Source organism: Pristiophorus japonicus, unplaced genomic scaffold, assembly GCF_044704955.1.
Source record: "Pristiophorus japonicus isolate sPriJap1 unplaced genomic scaffold, sPriJap1.hap1 HAP1_SCAFFOLD_81, whole genome shotgun sequence".
NCBI classification, from domain to species: Eukaryota; Metazoa; Chordata; class Chondrichthyes; family Pristiophoridae; genus Pristiophorus; species Pristiophorus japonicus.
The window spans coordinates 2,638,293-2,662,911 of NW_027254729.1; the positions used below are offsets into that span (position 1 = coordinate 2,638,293).

At 43.4% G+C, this 24,619-nt stretch overlaps 4 non-coding genes across 4 annotated transcripts; all 4 read left to right on the forward strand.

The window, feature by feature from the left end:
• The first annotated feature begins 1,106 nt into the window (after positions 1–1,106).
• On the forward strand, positions 1,107–1,189 carry trnas-uga (transfer RNA serine (anticodon UGA)). The gene has a single exon. It is a non-coding gene; the product is annotated as a tRNA-Ser (tRNA).
• A 17,875-nt stretch (positions 1,190–19,064) lies between these two features.
• trnas-gcu (transfer RNA serine (anticodon GCU)) lies at positions 19,065–19,148 on the forward strand. The gene has a single exon. It is a non-coding gene; the product is annotated as a tRNA-Ser (tRNA).
• A 2,662-nt stretch (positions 19,149–21,810) lies between these two features.
• Positions 21,811–21,899, forward strand: trnar-ucg (transfer RNA arginine (anticodon UCG)). The gene is given in 2 exon segments: positions 21,811–21,847; positions 21,864–21,899. It is a non-coding gene; the product is annotated as a tRNA-Arg (tRNA).
• Positions 21,900–22,144: 245 nt separating this feature from the next.
• trnas-gcu (transfer RNA serine (anticodon GCU)) lies at positions 22,145–22,228 on the forward strand. The gene has a single exon. It is a non-coding gene; the product is annotated as a tRNA-Ser (tRNA).
• Positions 22,229–24,619: the final 2,391 nt, after the last annotated feature.

Here is a 24,619-nt window from a genome sequence, read left to right on the forward strand (position 1 = left end):
GCGTTTTATGCCCTTTTGTATTTTGCAGCTCCCCCCATACCGCTTCCAAATCATCCAAGCTAATGTCCCTCATTATCATTGCATTAATTTCCTCTTTAACCAGCAACGCCACCCTGCCTCCTTTTCCTTTCTGCCTATCCTTCACAAGCATCTTATCTACCTGCCCTGCTACCGTCAAGGATTCTGTGGACATGCACTCCAAGGTCATTTGCACCTCTACACTCATCAGTGGCCTCACATTTAATGTGTATTCGCTTTCCCTATAAGCACTCCCCAAATGCACTATCGAAAACTTCTCCGGATTGAATTCCATTAAACCCCTGACCAGTTCTTTGATATCTACCTGCAATGTACAGCTTTCTTCCTCATTATCAAGCATACCTGGTTGACCAATCTTTTAGTCACCTGCGCTATTTTGTATTTAGTGGCTCGGTGCCAAATTTGTATCGCATAATACACTTGTGAAGCGCCTTGGACGTTTCGCTAATTTCAAGGTGCTAATTATATATAAGTTGTTGTTGTTTATAATGTGAGTTACATAACGTTATATAGAGATTGCATCACAGAAAGAGACAATTGCACCAACTGGTGTTGCTCGAGTTAATGCTGCACACTACCCTACTTCACTTGATCCTATCAGCATGTTGTTCTATTGCTTTCTCAGTCATGTGCTCAGGTAATTGCCTTTAAAATGAATCTGTGCTATTCGCCTCAACTACTGCTTATGTAGCATCTTCCACATTCTAACCACTCTTTGGTAAATAAGTTGCTTTTGAATTGTCGACTGAGTTTATCAGTGACCTCCCGTTCTGAACTCCTTCACAATAGCAAACATTTTCTCCACATCAACTCGATCAAATACCTTCATAATGTTAAAAATATATCTCACTTGTTTTTCGAGAAAGAAGCTCCCCAGACTGTTCAGTTTTTCCCGAAATGTAAATTCTTTCAGTTCTAACCGAAATTTTTCCTTCTTTGCTGTGAGATTCTGCGATTCTATGATTTAAATTTCACATCGTCTGAGAGATCCAATAGGACAAGCATGCAGGCGGTCTCTCTGATAAATTGTACCAACGATTCGACTATTAAAGCAGCTCTACATTGTAGCTGCGATGGCCGAGTGGTTAAGTCGTTGGACTTGAAATCCAATGGGGGCTTCCGTGCGCAGGTTCAAACCCTGCTCGCAGCGATTTTACAAGTACTCTTTTTTATCGACTCACGGGGATCTCATTGCAATCTGATCACAATTCCCTCCACTGCCCTTCATTACACTGATTGACGCGAAGCTGTTGTTCGAACTGGAATCAGTGATAGTTTATCGGTATTAATTGTTGGTTTGTTGGACACTATCTGCAAAAATCAGTGAGCAATATACACAGTATGAAAAAATGCCTTTTAATAAAGTCAAGTGCATTGTTTGGGAGGAACTCATTTTAGTTAATGAGTGCGAACGAGGTTTGGTTTTATAAAGATGAACAAATTTTGCCAAAATGACCAGGGCAGCGTTTGACGTTGCAATTTTCTGATAACATCAGTGTTTGCATCAAAGTTGATCCGTTATCCATTAAGCGATGTGGCCCCTGCAGTTTGCAGCAGACTAATGCACAGCAAAATTCTAATGGATCAAAGTGTAATAGAAAGGCAAGCATGAAATCTCGGTGCCGCAATGCAAGGAGTATTCGGAACCCAGGAGAGGGTTCTGAGCTAGTTAGAGTGGGGGAGAGCTCAGATCACAGGACCCCAAGAAAGAATGTAAAAGTCAGGAGGCAATAGAGCAGAGTAGCACTGGGGTAAGTGTAAACGACAAGGTGATAGGAAGGGACAATATGTATGAATATAAAGAGGCTGCAGGAGTGGTCAAAACTAAAAATCCTGGTTTAAAAACTAGTATTAAAACACTCTACCTAAACGCACGCAGCATTCGAAATAAAGTAAATGATTTGACGGCACAAATCATCATAAATGGGTATGATTTGGTGGCCAGTACAGAAACGTTGCAGGTTGGCCAGGACAGGGAATTAAACATACAGCGGTATCTAACAATTCGGAAAGATAGACAAGAAGGGAAAGGAGGTAGGGTAGCTCTGTTAATAAAGGATGATAACAGGGCAGGTGTGAGAGACGATATTGACTCTAATGAACAAAATGTTGAATCATTGTGGGTAGAGATAAGAGATTGTATGGGAAAAAAGTCACTGATGGGCGTTGTTAAAAGGCCCCCAAATAATAGCTTCACGGTGGGGCGGGAAATAACCAAGGGAATAATGGAGGCATGTGAAAAAGGAACGGCAGTAATCATGGGGGATTTTAACCTACATATCGATTGGTCAAATCAAATCGCACTGGGTAGCCTTGAGGAGGAATTCATAGAAGCATACGGGATTGTTTCTTCGAACAGTATGTTACAGAACATAAAAGGGAGCAAGCTATCGTAGATCCGGTCCTGTGTAATGAGATAGGAATAATAAACGATCTCCCAGTAAAAGATCCTCTCGGAATGAGTGATCACAGTATGGTTGAATTTGTAATACAGTTTCAGGCTGAGGAAGTAGTGTCTCAAACGAGCGTACTATGCTTAACCAAAAGTGACTATAATGGGATGAGGGCCGAGTTGGCTGAAATAGACTGGAAACACAGACCAAAGGATGGCACAATTGAGGAACAGTGGAGGACTTTTATGAAGCTCTTTCATAGTGCTCAACAAAATATATATTCCAGTGAAAAAGAAGGGCGGTAAGAGAAGGGATAACCCGCCGTGGATAACCAAGCAAATAAAGGAGAGTATCAAAATAAAAACCAATGCGTATAAGGTGGCCAAGGTTAGTGGGAAACTAGCAAATTGGGAAAATTTTAAACGACAGCAAAGAATGACGAAGAAAGCAATAAAGAAAGGAAAGATAGATTAAGAAGGTAAACTTGCACAAAACATAAAAATAGTTAGTAAAAGCTTTTACCGATATATAAAACGGAAAAGAGTGACTAAAGTAAATGTTGGTCCATTAGAAGATGAGAAGGGGGATTTAATAATGGGAAATGTGAAAATGGCTGAGACGTCAAACAATTATTTTGCTTCGGTCTTCACAGTGGAACACACAAAAACCATGCCAAAAATTGCTGGTCACAGGAATGTGGGAAGGAAGGACCTTGAGATAATCATTATCACTATGGGGCTAGTGCTGGACAGGCTACTAGGACTCAAGATAGACAAGCCCCCTGGTCCTGATGAAATGCATCCCAGGGTATTAAGAGATGGCGGACGTTCTAACAGATGCATTCGTTATAATCTACCAAAATTCTCTGGATTCTGGGGAGGTACCAGCGAATTAAAAAGCAGCAAATATAACGCCTCTGTTTAAAAAAGGGGGCAGACAAAAGGCAGGTTAGTTTAACATCTATAGAGGGGAAAATGCTTGAAGCTATCATTAAGGAAGAAATAGCGGGACACTAAATAGGAATAGTACAATCAAGCAGACGCTTCATGGATTCAGGAAGGGAAAAGCATGTTTAAATAATTTACTGGAATTCTTTGATGATATAACGAGCATGCTGGATAGAGGTGTACCGATGGATGTGGTGTATCTAGATTTCCAAAAGCCTTTTTATAAGGTGCCACGCAAATGGTTACTGCAAAAGATAAAGGTACGCGGAGGCATCGGAAATCTATTAGCATGGATGGAGAAATGGCTGGCTGACAGAAAGCAGAGAGTCGGGATAAATGGGTCATTTTCATGTTGGAAATCAGTGCTTAGTGATGTGCCAAAGGGATCGGTGCTGGGACCACAACTGTTTACAATATACATAGATGAACTGGAAGAGGGGACAAAGTGTAGTGCAACAAAATTTGCAGATGACCCAAAGATTACTGGGAACGCGGATTGTGTAGAAGACACAGAGAGGCTGCAAAGAGATTTAGACAGGTTAAGCGAATTGGCTAAGGTCTGGCAGATGGAATACAATGTCGGAAAATGTGAGGTCATCCATCTTGGGGAAAAAAACAGCAAAAAGGAATATTATTTGAATGGGGAGAAATTACAACATGCTGAGGTGCAGAGGGACCTGGGGGTCCTTGTGCATGAATCCCAAAATGTTAGTTTGCAGGTGCAGCAGGTAATCAGGAAGGCGAATGGAATCTTGGCCTTCATTGTGAGAGGGATGGAGTACAACATAGGGAGGTCCTGCTGCAATGGTACAGGGTATTGGTGAGGCCGCACCTGGAGTACTGCGTGCAGTTTTGATCACATTTCTTTGGGAAGGATATACTAGCTTTGAAGAGGGTACAGAGACGATTCACTAGGCTGATTCCGGAGAAGAGGGGGCCACCTCATTATGATAGATTGCGTACACTTTACTCGTTGCAGTTCAGAAGGATGAAGGGTGATCTAAAAGAAACATTTAAAATAATGAAAGGGATAGACAAGATAGAGGCAGAGAGTTTGTTTCCACTGGTCGGGGAGACTAGAACTAGGGGGCACAGCCTCAAAATACGGGGGAGCTTATTTTAAACCGAGTTGAGAAGGAATTTCTTCTCCCAGAGAGTTGTGAATCTGTGGAATTCTCTGCCCAAGGAAGCAGTTGAGGCTAGCTCATTGAATGTATTCAAATCACAGATCAATACATTTTTAACCAATAAAGGTATTAAGGGTTACGGGGAGCGGGCGGGTCAGTGGAGCTGAGTCCACGGCCAGATCAGCCATGATCTTGTTGAATGGCGGATCAGGCTCGAGGGGCTAGATGGCCCACTCCTGTTCCTAATTATTATGTTCTTATAATGAGGGATTACGCAGTGCAATTGTATGTAGATCAGTTCCATACTTTGCACTACAAACCAATTAGCGGCAGTGAGCCTTTCACTGATTGAAATACGAGAAGTCACAAATCCCCGGAGGAGATGGAATTGTTCATTTAATGCTGGAAACACTCCGCAGGGCCACCAGCTCTCGGCAGAACTAATGGTTTGCAGCATTGCTTCAGTTTTAGTGTGAGTTTCGTCCCTGAATGTTTAAGCTGCTCTAAAATACTTGCAGGCCAACCGCACCACCAAAAATAAAATAAATTGCCCGTAATGGGTTCGAACTCGCCAATTTGGCGTTAATAACACCAAACGCTAACCAAGTGAGGCAACCGGTCTTCATGCTATGTACTTTCTTATGGCACTTTTACATTAAAATGATAGCATTCCTATAGCGACTTTCACCTCAGCACTTCCCAAAGCAGTTCACAGCAAATTAATTACTTTTAAAATGTGGTCACTTTGCAGTGTAGGAAATGCAAAAATGTACATCATTTCAGCCAATAGTGCCCGAGGAGGCCGATCAAGAGCTTTCCAACCTAATTTCCACTTCCCAGCTCTAAGTCCGTCCTATGTGTTACAGCAATTTAAGTGGCATTCAAGTATTTTTAAAATGTGTGAGGTTTTCTGCCGCTACCACCCATTCAGGCTTTGAGTTCCCGACCACCATGACCCCCTGGGTAAAGACATTTATCCTCACAGCTCGTCTAACCCTCCCCCTAATTCATCATCATAGGTAGTCCCTCGGAATCGATGAAGACTTGCTTCCACTCTTAGCATGTGTTCTTAGATGGCTGTACAGTTCAATACGGGAACCACAGTCTCTGTCACAGGTCAGGCAGACCGTCGTTGAGGGAACGTATGGGCAGGGTGCCTGGTTTGCTGCACCCTCCTTCCGCTGCCTGCACCTGGTTTCTGCATGCTCTCGGCGACGATACTCGAGGAGCTCAGCACACTCCCACATGCACTTCCTCCACTTAGGGCGATCTATGGCCAAGGACTCCCAGGTCACAGTGGGGATGTCACACTTTATCAGGGAGGCTTTGAGGGTCTCTTTGTAACGTTTCCTCTGTCCGCCTTTGGCTCATTTGCCGTGGACGAGTTCCGAGAAGAGCGCTTGCTCTGGCAGTCTCGTGTGTGGCATATGGCCTGCCCAGCGGCGCTGATCAAGTGTGGTAAGTGGTGCAATGCTGGGGATCGTGTCTTGGACGAGGACGCGAATGTTTGCCCGTCTGTCCTGGCAGGGGATTTGCAGAATCTTGAGGAGACATCGCTGGTGGCATATCTACAGCGACTTGAGGTGTTTACTGTGCATGGTCCACGTCCCTGAGCCATACAGGAGGGCTGCTATTACTACAGCCTTGTAGACCATGAGCTTATTGAAAGTTTGGAGGGACTCATCTTTAAACACTCTTTTCCTCAGGCGGCCGAAGGCTGCACTGGCGTACTGCAGGCGGTGTTGGATCTCGTCATCAATGCCTGCTCTTGTTGATAGGAGGCGCCCGAGATAGGGGAACTGGTCCATCCCGAAATTAGTTTAAAACCATTCCCCCTGGTTGTTGACCACTCTGCAAAAGGAAACAGGACCTTCCTACCAACTCTGTCTAGGGCCCTCATGAAGTTATGCACCTCAACATAGTCGCCCCTCAGCCTCCTCTGCTCCAAAGAAAACAGACTCAGTATTTCGAATCTTTCCTCATCACCAAAATTCTCCAGTCAGACAAGTTTTTGTGTAAATCTCCTCAGTACCCTTTCCAGCACAATCACATCTTTTTTTTTAAATGTGGTGACCAGAACTGCACACAGTACTCCAGCAGCGGCCTAGCCAATGTTTTATACAGTCAAGTACAATGTCCTTGCTGTAACCAGAAGAGTTACGGACCGGGAGTTAGTAAGTGGAATTAGGTTGGATCACCATTTGTTGGCTGGCGCAGATACGATGGTAAGTACTGCAGGGATTCCAATACAACCAAGTTGATCTCTTGGACTAATTTTGATCGCGTAAATGTTGAGGAATTTTAACAGAATTCTTTCCCACAATTAGCCTTGGGGGTTTTTCTGCTTTTTTGCTTCTCCCATGCGTTCGCATGGCTCGGGCTGGGGTGGTGTGTATACTTTTTCGGTGCAAGGGGTGTAGAAGTTGTGTGGGGTGGACATATTGGGCTGGGCGTTCTTTATCTTTCCGTCATTGTCATACTTCACAGGTTCATGTATAGCCTTTAGGGCTGTTGATTCGAGGGCCTTGTGGCTCTTTGTCGGCGGGCATGTATACTCTGGGCCGAAGTGGCATCCTTCAGCGGTGTGGATTTCTAGATTTCTATTTACTTTCACAGCGCCAGGCTATTCCTTCACAGAGCCAGACAGCTGCAACACATATTCAGACATCTCTTTCACAGTCCCAGACTCTACCTTCACAGATTCACAATCTTCCGACACAGTACCACAATCTACCTTCAGAGATCCAGTCTTTTCATGCACCGACCCAGACAGCGGCTAAACAGACCCAGGCAGCTCCCGTACATAGGAGTACTGATTCTATACTGAGCCAGGCATTACTGCACAGATCCATGCACTCCTGTGCAGACAGGCAAAGCGCATACACAGCATCAAAATGCTTGTGTACAGACTCAGACAGTTCCTTTCACAGACCCAGCATCACCTACACAGGAGCAAACATGTCCTCATCAGCAGCAGACAACACCAACACATTTCTAGAGAGCTTCGACAGAGACACTGACATTTCCTTCGCGAAAGCAGGCAGCTCCTGTGCACAATCAGGCAGGTGCTACACTGAATCACGGATTAACAGCACAGGCACAAACTTGAATACACAAACCCATACAGCTCCGTTCAGAGACATTGGGACCTCTAAGACAGATTAATTCCCTCCTACATAGACATAGACAGCTCTACCCTGGCCAAAGCATCACCAACACAAATCCAAGAGCTCCTTCACAGAGATAAGCAGTTCTTACACGGGCGTAGTCTGTTCCGAGAAAGGCCCAGACTGCTCGTCCACCGAGCCACACAGCTCGCTTCGGAGATGCAGACATCTCATTTAAAGATCAATAAAGCACCGGTACTGAATCAAAAATCTCAATGCAGAAGCACACTGACCCAGGGAGATCAACCACAGACAGACACACTCCAACACAGACGCAGACTCTCCGGCACAAACAGAGACAACTCTTGCACAGAACCAGTCAGCTCCAAACCTGACACATGGAGCTGCAATACAAACCCCGACGCTCCTACACAAACCCGGACAACACTTAAACAGACACAGTCAGCTCAAAATCTGACACAGGCAGCTGCAACACAGACCCAGACAGCACCAAAAGAGAGTCAGAAACTATTACATAGAAACGGAAAGTTCTTACAGTGACCCAGACACTCCTACCGAAACTCAGAGAGCTTTTCATTGAGTCCAATGCATAATGCTGCAGATAACTGAATTAAATAGTTATACAAAGGACAGCATAGTGTATACTGCCTTTCTGGCTATTCTGACCATGCCAGCGTTTATGTTCCACTCGAATATTCTGGTGTCTTTCTTGATTTAAATCTATCAGCATAGCCGTCTATTCCTTTCGAGTGACTAGTGGGGTGCCGCAATGTTCTGTGCTGGGGCCCCGGCTGTTTACATTGTACATTAAAGATTTAGACGAGGGGATTAAATGCAGTATCTCCAAATTTGCGGATGACACTAAGTTGGGTGGTAGTGTGAGCTGCGAGGAGGATGCTATTAGACTGCAGAGTGACTTGGATAGGTTAGGTGAGTGGGCAAATGCATGGCAGATGAAGTATAATGTGGATAAATGTGAGGTTATCCACTTTGGTGGTAAAAACAGAGAGATAGACTATTATTTGAATGGTGACAGATTAGGAAAAGGGAAGGTGCAACGAGCCATGGGTGTCATGGTACATCAGTCATTGAAGGTTGGCATGCAGGTACAGAAGGCGGTTAAGAAAGCAAATGGCATGTTGGCCTTCATAGCGAGAGGATTTGAGTACAGGGGCAGGGAGGTGTTGCTACAGTTGTACAGGGCCTTGGTGAGGCCACACCTGGAGTATTGTGTACAGTTTTGGTCTCCTAACTTGAGGAGGGACATTCTTGCTATTGAGGGAGTGCAGCGAAGATTCACCAGACTGATTCCAGGGATGGTGGGACTGACCTATCAAGAAAGACTGGATCAACTGGGCTTGTATTCACTGGAGTTCAGAAGAATGAGAGGGGACCTCATGGAAACGTTTAAAATTCTGACGGGTTTAGACAGGTTAGATGCAGGAAGAATGTTCCCAATGTTGGGGAAGTCCAGAACCAGGGGTCACAGTCTGAGTATAAGGGGTAAGCCATTTAGGACCGAGATGAGGAGAAACTTCTTCACCCAGAAAGTGGTGAAAATGTGGAATTCTCTACCACAGAAAGTAGTTGAGGCCAATTCACTAAATATATTCAAAAGGGAGTTAGATGTGTCCGTACTACTCGGGGGATCAAGGGTTATGGCGAGAAAGTAGGAAGGGGGTACTGAAGTTTCATGTTCAGCCATGAACTCGTTGAATGGCGGTGCAGGCTAGAAGGGCTGAATGGCCTGCTCCTGCACCTATTTTCTATGTTTATATGTTTCTACCTCATATGGTTGTATAGCTTCTCCTTAAATGTATCTATACTATTCGCTTGAACCATTCCTATGCTTTTGAGTTCCACATTCTCATCACTCTTTCCAGAAATAAGTTGCTTCTGAATTCTCTATTTGATTTCTGGATTTCTTGATGACTATCTTGTATTGGTGGCCTCCAGTTATGCTCTTCCCCACATGTGAAAACATTCTCTTTGTAAACACTCGATCAAAATCTTTCATAATTTTAAATAAATCGATTAGGTCACCGCTATAGATCAATCTTCAAGAGAAAAGAGACACACCTTGTTCATTATTTCCACTTTTGAATAACCTTCCATTTCTGGTAGCATCCATGCAAATCTTCTCTGCACCCTCCCAAATGCCTCTATGTCATCTTTATAATAGGATGACCAGAACTGCATGCAGTGCTCTAAGTGTGGTCTCACCGATGTTCAATACAGGTTTAGCATAACCTTCCTATTTTGCAATTCTATACCACTAGAAATAACCTCCAATGCTTAGTTATCTTTATTTTGTCTTGGTAAACTTTCACAATTTTTATGATTTGTGTAGTTGTACTCAGAGATCCTATTGTTCCTCTACCCGACCTAGAGTCGTTTGTTCCAAGAAATAAGTGACCTCCATATTCTTCCTACCAAAATGTAATACCTCACATGTATGTGTGTGGAACTTAATTGAAAATTATATGCCCATTCTGCGTGTTTATTAATGTTGTCCTTAATTTGTTGCAGTCCTCCTCACTATAAATTTCCTCCAATTTGGTATCTTTGGAAAATTTGGAAATTCTGTTTTTAGTTCCAAATTCTAAATCGTTAATATAAATTGTGAACAATAGTGGTTCCGGCACTGATCCTTTTGGAACACCACGACCCATCTTCTGCCAATGTGAATTTCTGCCTTCTACCTCCAATCTCTGATTGCAGTCTTGAAGCTAGCTCGCTATGCATTCTGCTGCTTATACCCTGACGTTGCTCAGCAGGCTATTATTGGTATCATAGCGAGGGTCTTTTGAAAAGCTAGATACCTTACACTTATTGCATGATCAATGTCTACCCTCTCTATAACCTCTTCAAAAATTATGAGCTTGGGCCAGCAGTACTTTCCTTGTTAAAATCCATGCTGATCATTCATTTTTATACTTTTTGTTTCTAGATGTTCTTCTATTTTTTCCATTAGTAAGGGTTCCATTATTTTCCTATATAAGTGACAATCATACCCCTTGACCAACGGGCTGATTCGCTGAGACAAGCATGGAGTACATCATTTAATTCCCGCCGAAAGCGATTCAGCCATTCCCGCTTTCTATTGTGTCATATAGCGACATCAAGTTGTTGTACTGTCAGTCTCGGATCAGTCTTTATCTGTTTGAAAAGGTTGCGCTCTCAATGCTGCTTCATTCAGTATGTGTTTAAAAAAATGCGACGTGCTAGCTGCCGTGGCTGGGTGGTTAAATCGTTGGATTAGGAATGTAATCGAATTGCTTCTGCGTAAATTCGAGCCCTGTTCACAATGAATCAGTAGCTGTAGGCATTGGCACGTAATCCGCTCTGTTTGGAGGTCATTTGAGATGTAATTGTTCTGAATTATTTTGCAGCAACTTTTAGGACACCTGTTCCGTCACGCTCAGCCAATCATCCACTCGTGCGAGTCCAGAGGATTGGGACATTTTTATAATCCAGCAAAGAACGACTAAAAATATGATTAAAAGAGGGTAGATTATGAATGTTAACTTGAACGAAATATAAAAACAGATGGTAAGAGTTTCTACAGGTATGTAAAAAGGAAAAGAGTGGCTAAAGTAAATGTTCGTATCCTGGAGGATGAGACTGGGGAATTAATAATCGAGAACAGGGAAATGGCAGAGACTTAGAACACATATTTTGTTTCAGTTCTCACGGTAGAAGTCAGTAAAAACATCCAAATAGTGGATAATCCAAGGGCTATATGGTGGGAGGAACTTAATACTATCATTATCACGAATGAAGCAGTATGAGGTAAAATGATGGGACTAAAGGCAGACAAGTCCCCTGGACCTGATGGCTTATATCCTATGGATGCATTGGTTGTATCCACAGGATATATGCTATCAGGTCCAGGGGTCCTATGGAGGACTTGCTTCCACTCCCAAAGTGAATTCGTTGATGGCTGAGCAGTCCGATACGAGAGCCACAGACCCTTTCACAGGTGGGACAGACATTCGTCAGGGGAAGGGGTCGGTAGAGCTGGTTTGCCACACGCTCCTTCTGCTGCGTGCGCCTGGGCTCTTCATGTTCCTTGCATCGAGCCTCAAAGAGCTCAATGCCCTCCCGGATGGATTTTCTCCACCTCGGGCGATCTGCGGCCAGGGTCTCCCAGGTGTCAGTGGTGATGTCGCACTTTAGCAGCGAGGCTTTGAGGGTGTCCTTATAACGTTTACGCTGTCCTCCTTTGGCTCGTTTGCCATGAAGAAGCTTCGCATAAAGCATTGCTTAGGGAGTCTCACATCTGGCGTGCGTGCTATGTGGCCTGCCCAGCGAAGCTGATCGAGTGTGGTAACTGCTTCAATACTGGGGATGTTACCGTGGTCGAGGACACTGATGTGGATGCGCCTGTCCTGCCAGGAGATTTGTAGGATCTTGCGGAGACATCGTTAGTGATATACCTCCAGCGACCTGAGGTGCCTTCTGCACATCCTCCATGCCTCAGACCCAGGCAGGAGGGCGGGTACTATTACAGCCCTGTAGACCTTGAATTAGGTGGTAGATTTGAGGGCCTGGTCATCAAACAGTCTTTTCCGCAGGCGGCAGAAGGCTGCACTGGAGCACTTGAGGCGATGCTGAATCTCCACATCAATGTCTGCCTTTGTTGATAAGAGGCACCCCCTCATTTCCAATGGAATTCTTCCAGTCACACAGCCTTCGTTCAATCAAAAAATATCTAGATTATGAATCAATTATTTATTTATTTGAAACAAATCAAATTATTTTTTTTTAAATTAAAAATCAAATGTATTTATTTTCTTAAAATGTTTAATATATATATATTTGTAAATTGCCTTTCAGTCTGGGCTGGTTTTACGTCCCTCCCTCCTTCCTGCCTGTCTATCACCTGTGGCTTCAATAGCAGTCTCTGCCCAGCGTGGTCCTGAGCTCCACAGCACAATTGCCTTCCGGGATGATAGAAATCTCACTTTATTCTTTTAAAAGGGAACTGCGGTCAGTCAAGGATGATTCTGCATCTGGGTAAAAGGGATGTCCTTGCAGTCCCCGATCATTCTGTAACTGTTTAAAAGGGCTGGTTGTCAGTTCCGGTTCATAAGCTTTCCCTTTAAAACGGATTTTCTCATAAACCCGGGTTATCCTGTATAGTTTGAGAAGGAGTATGATTTCAGCTGCAATGACCGAATTGTTAAACTGTTGACTTCCAATTTACATTGGGGTTGCCTGCGCCGGGTGCGCACCCAGATCGCAGTGCATCTGTTCATTTACTCGAAATATGCTCATCTTTTCCTCAATCCACTCCTTGATTTTGCTCGCAATATACAAAACAACACATTGTGTGATGGTCGCAGCGGCCGCGTGATCTAATGGATACGGCGTCTGACTTCGATTATAACCGCGAACTTATCAAAACATTGAAGATTCGTATCTTGCCGCGGTCAATTAACTCGCTGCGTGAAATTTTATATTTGTTGCGATTCTGCAGAAAACCAACCATCTCTTCGAGTCACTCACCTGAAGTAAAGGATGGCTGTTTGCTTTAAGAATCTCATGGCACGTGTTCCTCATTGTCGATCTGCATGAACAGGCAGAGCAAGCTGGGAAGTGGACTTTCTTGCACGTTATTTCTGTTGGGATACAAAAAGCAGTAGATTGAAAGGCTGACGCGTGGCTGAATAAGAGAGGAGGTGGCCGAGAAGTTAAGGCGATGGGCTACTAATCAATGTTGTTTTGCATGCAGAGTTCGAATCCCATCCTCGTCGTATATGTGTTCAGCTTTGACTCACCTGGTCACTTTGGCAATCACATTAACCTCATCGCCGAATTTCCCTTTCACTGACAAGGATGCTGCACTTTGATCATGTCATGTCTCAAATTAATAATATATTCGTCAAAAGGACAACATTTGCAGGACTGCGGAGAGCGGGACTTATTCGATAGATCTCTGAGGGACAGCACAAGCACGATGGACCTAATATCTTTTCTCACGACCGTCAGAACCTGAGAGCTGCACTCTTCACTGTCGGCGGCTCGTTGGTCTCGGGGTATGATTCTCGCTTAGGAATGATCACATTTGAAATGCGAGAGGCCTCGGGCTAAATCGTGAACGAGCCCCGCCGATTTTTATTCAAAGTTCCGCTCCTCACAGCCGCTTGACATGTGGGAAAATGGACATATTTCACATTAAAACGTGTGATTTTGCGCTGATTGTTCCCACAGCGTCCAATCCCAGAGCAAAGTGAAACTCACACAACTGAGTAAAGTTAAAGTATCTCAGAGGTACTCGGCTCTGTGACTGGTTGGATAACCGAAGCCTTTGTTTGGTTCTGTCCAATACTTGACCAGTATATCTTCGTGTCTGTCCGCATCAGCTCTACTCAATGGGGATAAGCATACATTCAGCGTCAAACTCCACCTCTGCCCTGAATATGAATGCGTCTTGTTTCTCTAGACCTGAAAAAATGTAAGAAGCTAGCTTTAGAATTAGTCTCTTGGCTGCCGAATTCAGAGCGGACAGGAAATCAATCCGGGGTGGCCAAGCTGCCTGGTCTGATTAAAAGGCGGTGATACCCTATATTTAGGCATGTTCTCGTCTTCTGGCCTCAACATTATGTTCAACGTATCGGGGGATAAGCACCGCTCCCATTGTCTGGTAATGGTTCTGCTATTCCCACTTGCACGTCCTCTGGACCATCCTTTGTTATGTTATTGCCCGATTACCACCCACTTTGCCTTTCTCCATTGTTCCATGTATTATTTAATCACTCCTGCGTTCCACTCTATCACAGATGTTCCCATTCGCTGCGTATTATTTCCAGGCGCTATTTTTGTTGAAACATTTGTAATCTTTAAATTTTTCCTAAAATATCAGAAAGATTATCCGACAGAAAGTGAAACCGGATTCTTCATCCACAGAATCTGCACGACCTGCTTTGTTTTACATATTTATCTGCTTTTATTCATCCTGTTTCCGTTTCTCTTTTAAGGGGATGTGCTGTCTGTCTGGGATCATTCTCTGTCTATTTAAAATGGTGTGCTATCAGCTCTGTATCTGAAAGACAGCACATGCATGATGGGCCATAATAGCATTTCTCACCACCGTCAGAATCTGAGAGCTGCGCTTCTCACTGTCGGCGGCTCGTTGGTCCACGGTTATGATTATCGCTTCGGAATGATCACATTTGAAATGCGAGAGGTCACGGGCCAAATCCCGGACGAGCCCCGCCATGTTTTACTCAAATATCCGCTTCTAACAGCCGCACGACATAAGAGAAATCAGATATATTTCACGTTAAAACGTGTGATTTTACGCCGATGTTCCATAAGCATCCAAATCCCAGAGCAAAGTGAAACCCGCCAAAGTGAGTAAAGTTGAAATATCTCAGAGGTACTCGGCTCTGTGACTCGTTGGATAACCTAACCCCTTGTTTGGTTCCGGCCAATACTTGATCTGTGTATCTTCCTATCTGTACGCATAAGTTCACCTCAATTGGGATAAGCATACATTCAGCGTCAATCTCCACCTCCGCCCTGAATATGAGTGCGCCCTGTTTCTCTAGAGCTGAAAAGATGAGAGAAGCTGCCTTTTGAATTAGTCCCTTGGCTGCCGAATTCAAAGCGGACAGGATATCAATCCGGGCTGGCAAAGCTGCCTGGTCTGATTAAAAGGCGGTGACACCCTATATTGGAGGCATGTTGTCGTCTTCTGGCCTCAACATTATGTTCAACGTATCGGATCATAAGCATCGCTCCCATTTTCTGGTAATGGTTCTGCTATTCCCACTAACACCTCCTCTGGACCATCCTTTTTTACTTTATTGCCCGATTACCACCCACTTTGCCTTTCTCCATTGTTCCATTTATTATTTAATCACTCCTGCGTTCCACTGTATCCCAGATGTTCCCATTTGACCTTTCTCGCTGTGTATTTATTCCACGCGCTATTTTTGTTGAAAATATCTGTAATCTTTAACTTTTTCCTAAAATATCCGAATGATTATCCGACAGAACGTGAAACCGGATTCTTCCTCCACAAATTCTGCACGACCTGCTGAGTTTTACATATTTATCTGTTTTTATTCATTCTGTTTCCGTGTCCCTTTTAAGGGGATGTGCTGTCTGTCCGAGATCATTCTCTGTCTCTTTAAAATGGTGTGCTATCAGACCCTCATCATTCTGTGTCTGTTTAAAAGGGATGTGCTGTCTGTCCCGGATTTCCAATTTCAAATTTCAAAACCTGCCTTTGGAGGTTGAGGAATTTTACTTTGTTTGTGTGTTTGTGTAAGCTAGAGTGTGTGCAAACGTGCTGTGCGATCTTACTGTCATGTGAGAAAAATGCATTATATGTAACTTGAGACCGTACTGATTTGATTGAACACTCCTTCATGGACTCTCTGACGGTAGAAGAATCTGCTGTGGGATTTTGCTATTCCACATCTGAAAGAAGGGAAAATACACAAGTTAGAACTATAGCGATTTTGGCCGGGCTTGCGTGTGGGCTGTGTGACATGATGACATCCTCCACCCTTATTTTCAAATTCAAATCAAATCAAACCAAGACAAGACATGACTGACTGACTGACTTTGTTTATACATGTATATATATATGTGTATATTTATATATAATCCCAAATTTTTAACTTCCAAAATAATTATGCTTTTTCTGTTCTGCCTGCGCTGGGCTCTATTACATTTGACCTCTTTCACAGCACAAGCAGCTGCTGTCAGATCCAGCAGAAAGACACACGCGACTTTAAATATCGCCCTTGTAGCCCACATCTTCCCTCATGGCTTGTCTTCCACCAAGGGCTTACTGTGTTTGGGTATTTATTGACTGCACCCCTCATTTCCAATGGAATTCTTTTGTTACACAGCCTTCGTTAAATCAAAAAATACATAGATTATGAATCAATTATTTATTAATTTAAAAAAACTCAAATTCAATTTTTTTTAAATACAATTTAATGCATTTATTTTCTTAAAATGTTAAATATTTATATATTTCAGACTGGGCTGGTTTTACGTCCCTCCCTCCTTCCTTCCTGCCTGTCTATCACCTGTGGCTTCAATAACAGTCTCTGCGCCGCGTGGTCCTGAGCCCCACTGCACAATTGCCTTCCGGGATGATCGAAATCTCACTTTATTCTTTTAAAAGGGAACTGCTGTAAGTCAAGGGTCATTCTGTATCTGTGTTAAAGGGATGTCCTTGCAGTCCCGGATCATTTTGTGTCTGTTTAAGTGGGCTGGTTGTCAGTTCCGGTTCATAACCTTTCCCTTTCAAACGGATTTTCTCAAAAACCCGGGCCATCCTGTATTGTTTGAGAAGGAGTATGATTTCAGCTGCAATGACCGAATTGTTCAACTACAGTGTTCCAATTTACATTGGGCTTCCCTGCGCCGGTGCGCACCCAGATCGCAGTGCATCTGTTCATTGATTCGAAATATGCTCATCTTTTCATAAATCCACTCATTGATATTGCATTTGCCACGAATTTTCTCGCAATTTACACAACAACACAATGGTTGGCGCTGGCAGCGGCCCCGTGGCATAATGGATGAGGCGTCTGACTTCGATTATAACAGCAAAGTTATCAGAAGATTGCGCGTTTCAGTCCTGCCGCGCTCAACTTAGCTCGCTACGTGAAATGTTATATTCTTTGTTGTTATTCTGCCGAGAAACCAACCATCTCTTCCAGTCACTCATCTGAAGTAAAGGAAGGCTGTTTATTGAAAGAATCTAATGGCACGTTTTCATCATTGTCGATCTGCATGCACGGGCAGAGGAAGCTGTGAAGTGGACTTTCTTGCACGTTATTTCTATTTGGATACAATAAGTAGAAGATTGAAGGGCTGACGCGGCATTATCGAAGAGACGAACTGGCCGAGAGGCTAAGGCGTTGAACTGCTACTCCATTGTGCTCTGCACTTATGGGGTTCGAATCCCAGCCTCGTCGCCGTTGCCTGACAGCTTGACAACGTTTTGACATTCACATTTAACCTTATCGCCAAATTACTCTTTGACTTACAAGGATGCTTCACTTTCCTCATGTCATGTCTCAAATTAATAATACGATCGTCAAAAGGAGAACAGTTGCAGGACAATGGCGAGCGGCACTAATTAGATAGGTATCTGAGAGACAAGACATGACATGACTGCCTGACTTTGTTTATCCATGTATATATATATATGTGTATATTTATACATAACCCAAAATTTTTAACTTCCAAAATTAATATGCTTTTTCTGTTCTGCCTGCGCTGTGCTCTATTACATTTGACCTCTTTCACAGCACAAGAAACTGCAGTCAGATCCAGCAGAAAGACACACGCGACTTTAAAAGATCGCCCTTGTAGCCCACATCTTCCCTCATGGCTTGTCTTCCACCATGGGCTTACTGTGTTTGGGTATTTATTGACTGCACCGCTCATTTCCAATGGAATTCTTATAGTTAAACAGCCTTCGTTCAATAAAAAAATACATAGATTATGAATCAATTATTTATTTCATTAAAACAACTCAAATTCAATTTTTTTTTAATACAATTTAAATGCATTTATTTTCTTAAAATGTTAAATATTTATATATTTCAGACTGGGCTGGTTTTACGTCCCTCCCTCCTTCCTTCCTGCCTGTCTATCACCTGTGGCTTCAATAACAGTCTCTGCGCCGCGTGGTCCTGAGCCCCACTGCACAATTGCCTTCAGGGCTGATCGAAATCTCACTTTATTCTTTTAAAAGGGAACTGCTGTCAGTCAAGGATCATTCTGCATCTGGGTAAAAGGGATGTCCTTGCAATCCCGGATCATTCTGTGTCTGTTTAAATGGGCTGGTTGTCAGTTCCGTTTCATAATCTTTCCCTTTAAAACGTATTTTCTCATAAACCCGGGTCATCCTGTATTGTTTGAGAAGGAGTATGATTTCAGCTGCAATGACCGAATTGTTAAACTATAGTGTTCCAATTTACATTGGGTTGCCTGCGCCGGTGCGCACCCAGATCGCAGTGCATCTGTTCATTCACTCGAAATATGCTCATCTTTTCCGAAATTCACTCCTTGATACTGCAGTTGCCCCGAATTTGCTCGCAATATATGCAACAACACAATGACTGGTGCTGGCAGCGGCAGCGTGGCCTAATGGATAAGGCGTCTGACTTCGATTACAACCGCAAAGTTATGAGAATATTGCAGGTTTAAGTCCTGCCGTGGTCATTTTATATTCTTTGTTGTGATTCTGCCGAGAAACCAACCATCTCTTCCAGTCACACACCTGAAGTGAAGGAAGGCTATTTGCGAAAAGAATCTCATGGCAAGTTTTCATCATTGTCGATCTGCATGCACCGGCAGAGCAAGCTGTGAAGTGGACTTTCTTGCACATTATTTCTTTTTGGATACAAAAAGCAGGAGATTGAATGGCTGACGATGTTTTGTAGCTGAGACGAGGTGGCCGAGAGGTTAATGCGATGGACTGCTAATCCATTGTGCTCTGCACGCATGGGTTCGAATCCCATCTCGTCGTCGTTGGCTTGCAGCTTAACCACTTTTTGACATTCACATTTAAACTCATCGCCAAATTCCCCTTTTACTGACAGGGATGCTGCACTTTCCTCATGTCATGCCTCAAACTAATAATATATTCGTGAAAAGGAGAACAGTTGCAGTACAATGGCGAGGGGCACTAATTAGATAGGTATCTGAGAGACAGCACATTCACGATGGGCCATAATATCATTTCTCACAACCGTCAGAATCTGAGAGCTGCGCTTTTCACTGTCGGCGGCTCGTTGGTCCACGGTTATGATTCTCCCTTCGGAATGATGACATTTGAAATGCGAGAGGTCACGGGCCAAATCCCGGACGAGCCCCGCCATGTTTTACTCAAAGTTCCGCTTCTAACAGCCGCTCGACATGTGAGAAATCAGACGTATTTCACGTTAAAACGTGTGATTTTACGCCGATGTTTCCTTAGCATCCAAATCCCAGAGCAAAGTGAAACCCGCCAAACTGAGTAAAGTTAAAATATCTCAGAGGTACTCGGCACTGTGAATCGTTGGATAACCTAAAGCATTTTTTGGTTCCGGCCGATACTTGATCAGTATATCTTCCTGTCTGTACGCATAAGTTCACCTCAATTGGGATAAGCATACATTCAGCGTCAATCTCCACCTCTGCCCTGAATATGAGTGCGTCCTGTTTCTCTAGAGCTGAAAAGCTGAGAGAAGCTGCCTTTTGAATTCGTCCCTTGGCTGCCGAATTAAAAGCGGACAGGAAATCAATCCGGGCTGGCAAAGCTGCCTGGTCTGATTCAAAGGCGGTGATACCCTATATTGTAGGCATGTTCTCGTCTTCTGGCCTCAACATTAGGTTCAACGTATCGGATGATAAGCATCGCTCCCATTGTCTGGTAATAGTTCTGCTATTCCCACTAACACCTCCTGTGGACCATCCTTTGTTACGTTATTGCCCGATTACCACCCACTTTGCCTTTCTCCATTGTGCCATGTATTATTTAATCACTCCTGCGTTCCGCTGTATCACAGACATTCCCATTTGATCTTTCTCGCTGCGTATTTTTTCCAGGCGCTATCTTTGTTGAAAACATCTGTAATCTTTAACTTTTTCCTGAAATATCGGAATGATTATCCGACAGAACGTGAAACCGGATTCTTCCTCCACAAAACCTGCACGACCTGCCGAGTTTTACATCTTTATCTGTTTTTATTCATTCTATTTCCGTGTCTCTTTTCAGGGGATTTGCTGTCTGTCCGAGATCATTCTCTATCTCTTTAAAATGGTGTGCTATCAGATCCTCATCATTCTGTGTCTGTTTAAAAGGGATGTGCTGTCTGTCCCGGATTTCCAATTTCAAGTTTCAAAACCTGCCTTTGGAGGTTAAGGAATTTTAGTTTGTTTGTGTTTTTGTGTAAGCTAGAGTGTGTGCAAACGTGCTGTGCGATCTTACTGTCATGTGAGAAAAATGCATTACATGCAACTTGAAACCGTACTGATTTGATTGAACACTCCTTCGTGGACTATCTGACGGTAGAAGAATCTGCTGTGGGATTTTGCTATTCGACATCTGAAAGAATGGAAAATACACAAGTTAGAAATATAGCGATTTTAGGCAGGTCTTGCGTGTGGGCTGTGTGACATGACGACATCCTCCATCCTTATTTGCAAATTCAAATCAAATCAAACCAATACAAGACATGACTGACTGACTGACTTTGTTTATACATTTATATATATATGTGTATATTTATCTATAATCCCAAATTTTTAACTTCCAAAATAAATATGCATTTTCTGTTCTGCCTGCGCTGGGCTCTCTGACATTTGACCTCTTTCACAGCAGAAGCAGCTGCTGTCAGATCCAGCGGAAAGACACACTCGACTTTAAAAGATCGCCCTTGTAGCCCACATCTTCCCTCATGGCTTGTCTTCCACCATGGGCTTATTGTGTTTGGATAGTTGTTGACTGCACCTCTCATTTCCAATGGAATTCTTATAGTTACACAGCCTTCGTTCAATAAAAAAATACATAGATTATGTTTCAATTATTTGTTTCATTAAAACAACTCAAATTCAATTTTTATTTAATACAATTTAAATGCATTTATTTTCTTAAAATGTTAAATATTTATATATTTCAGACTGGGCTGGTTTTACGTCCCTCCCTCCTTCCTTCCTGCCTGTCTATCACCTGTGGCTTCAATAACAGTCTCTGCGCCGCGTGGTACTGAGCCCCACTGCACAATTGCCTTCAGGGATTATCGAAATCTCACTTTATTCTTTTAAAACGGAACTGCTGTCAGTCAAGGGTCATTCTGCATCTGGGTAAAAGCGATGTCCTTGCAATCCCGGATCATTCTGTTTCAGTTTAAATGGGCTGGTTGTCAGTTCCGGTTCATAATCTTTCCCTTTAAAACGGATTTTCTCATAAACCCGGGTCATCCTGTATTGTTTGAGAAGGAGTATGATTTCAGCTGCAATGACCGAATTGTTAAACTATAGTGTTCCAATTTACATTGGGGTTGCCTGCGCCGGTGCGCACCCAGATCGCAGTGCATCTGTTCATTCACTCGAAATATGCTCATCTTTTCCTAAATTCAATCCTTGATACTGCAGTTGCCCCGAATTTGCTCGCAATATACTCAACAACACAATGAATTGTGCTGGCAGCGGCCGCGTGGCCTAATGGATAAGGCGTCTGACTTCGATTACAACCGCAAAGTTATCAGGAGATTGCAGGTTCGAGTCCTGCCGCGGTCAACTTAGCTCGCTCCGTGAAATTTTATATTCTTTGTTTTGATTCTGCCGAGAAACCAACCATCTCTTCCAGTCACTCACCTGAAGTGAAGGAAGGCTGTTTGCTCAAAGAATCTCATGGCAAGTTTTCATCATTGTCGATCTGCATGCACGAGCAGAGCAAGCTGTGAGGTGGACTTTCTTGCACATTATTTCTGTTTGGATACAAAAAGCAGGAGATTGAATGGCTGACGATGTTTTATAGCAGAGACGAGGTGGCCGAGAGGTTAAGGCGATGGACTGCTAATCCATTGAGCTCTGCACGCAAGGGTTCGAATCCCATCTCGTCGTCGTTGGCTTGCAGCTCAGCCACTTTTTGACATTCACATTTAAACTCATCGCCAAATTCCTCTTTTACTTGCAGGGATGCTGTACTTTCCTCATGTCATGTCTCAAATTAATAATATATTCGTCAAAAGGAGAACAGTTGCAGTACAATGGCGAGGGGCACTAATTAGATAGGTATCTGAGAGACAGCACATGCACGATAGGCCATAATATCATTTCTCACCAACATCAGAATCTGAGAGCTGCGCTTTTCACTGTCGGCGGCTCGTTGGTCCACGGTTATGATTCTCGCTTCGGAATAATCACATTTGAAATGCGAGAGGTCACGGGCCAAATCCCGGACGAGCCCCGCCATGTTTTACTCAAATTTCCGCTTCTAACAGCCGCTCGACATGTGAGAAAACAGACGTATTTCACGTTAAAACGTGTGATTTTACGACGATGTTCCATCAGCATCCAAATCTCAGAGCAAAGTGAAACCCGCCAAAGTGAGTAGAGTTAAAATATCTCAGAGGTACTCGGCTCTGTGCCGCGTTGCATCACCTAAACCCTTGTTTGGTTCCGGCCAATACTTGAAGTACATCTTCCTGTCTGTACGCATAAATTCACCTCAATTGGGATAGCATACATTCAGCGTCAGTCTGCACCTCTGCCCTGAATATGAGTGCGTCCTGTTTCTCTCGAGCTGAAAAGATGAGAGAAGCTGCCTTATGAATTCGTCCCTTAGCTGCGGAATTCAAAGCGGACAGGAAATCAATCCGGGCTGGCAAAGCTGCCTGGTCTGATTAAAAGGCGGTGACACCCTTTCTTGTAGGCATGTTCTCGTCTTCTGGCCTCAACATTCGGTTCAACGTATCGGATGATAAGCACCGCTCCCATTTTCTGGTAATGGTTCTGCTGTTCCCACGAACACCTCCTCTGGACCATCCTTTCTTATGTTATTGCCCGATTACCACCCACTTTGCCTTTCTCCATTGTGCCATTTATTATTTAATCACTCCTGCGTTCCACTGTATCACAGACGTTCCCATTTGACCTTTCTCGCTGCGTATTTTTTCCAGGCGCTATTTTTGTTGAAAACATCTGTAATCTTTAACTTTTTTTGAAATATCGGAATGATTATCCGACAGATCGTGAAAACGGATTCTTCCTCCACGAAATCTGCACGACCTGCCGAGGTTAAAATATTTATCTGTTTTTATTCATTCTATTTCCGTGTCACTTTTAAGGGGATGTGCTCTCTGTCCGAGACCATTCTCTGTCTCTTTAAAATGGTGTGCTATCAGACCCTCATCATTCTGTGTCTGTTTAAAAGGGATGTGCTGTCTGTCCCGAATTTCCAATTTCAAATTTCAAAACCTGCCTTTGGAGATTAAGGAATTTTATTTTGTTTGTTTGTTTGTGTAAGCTGGAGTGTGTGCAAACGTGCTGTGCGATCTTACTGTCATGTGAAAAAAATGCATTACATGCAACTTGAAACCATACTGATTTGATTGACCACTCCTTCGCTGACTCTCTGACATTAGATGAAACTGCTGTGGGATTTTGCTATTCCACATCTGAAAGAATGGAAAATACACAAGTTAGAAATATAGCGATTTTAGGCAGGGCTTGCGTGTGGGCTGTGTGACATGATGACATCCTCCATCCTTATTTTCAATTTCAAATTAAATCAATCCAAGACAAGACATGTCTGAGTGACTGACTTTGTTTATACATGTATATATATATGTGCATATTTATATATAATCCCAAATTTTTAACTTATAAAATAAATATGCTTTTTCTGTTCTGCCTGCGCTGGGCTCTATTACATTTGACCTCTTTCACAGCACAAGCAGCTGCTGTCAGATCCAGCAGAAAGATACACGCGACTTTAAAACATCGCCCTTGTAGCCCACATCTTCCCTCATGGCTTGTCTTCCACCATGGGCTTAATGTGTTTGGGTAGTAATTGACTGCACCCCTCATTTCCAATGGAATTCTGGAGTGCATAAGGGATGGTTTTTTATACCAATATGTCGATGAACCAACCAGGGGGAGGCCATCTTAGACTGGGTGTTATGTGATGAGAGAGGATTAATTAGCAATCTCGTTGTGCGAGGCCCCTTGGGGAAGAGTGACCATAATATGGTGGAATTCTGCATTGGGATGGAGAATGAAACAGTTAATTCAGAGACCATGGTCCAGAACTTAAAGAAGGCTAACTTTGAAGGTATGAAGCGTGAATTGGTTGGGATGGATTGGCGAATGATACTTAAGGGGTTGACTGTGGATTGGCAATGGCAGACATTTAGAGACCGCATGGATGAACTTCAACAATTGTACATTCCTGTCTGGCATAAAAATAAAAAAGGGAAGGTGGCTCAACCGTGGCTATCAAGGGAAATCAGGGA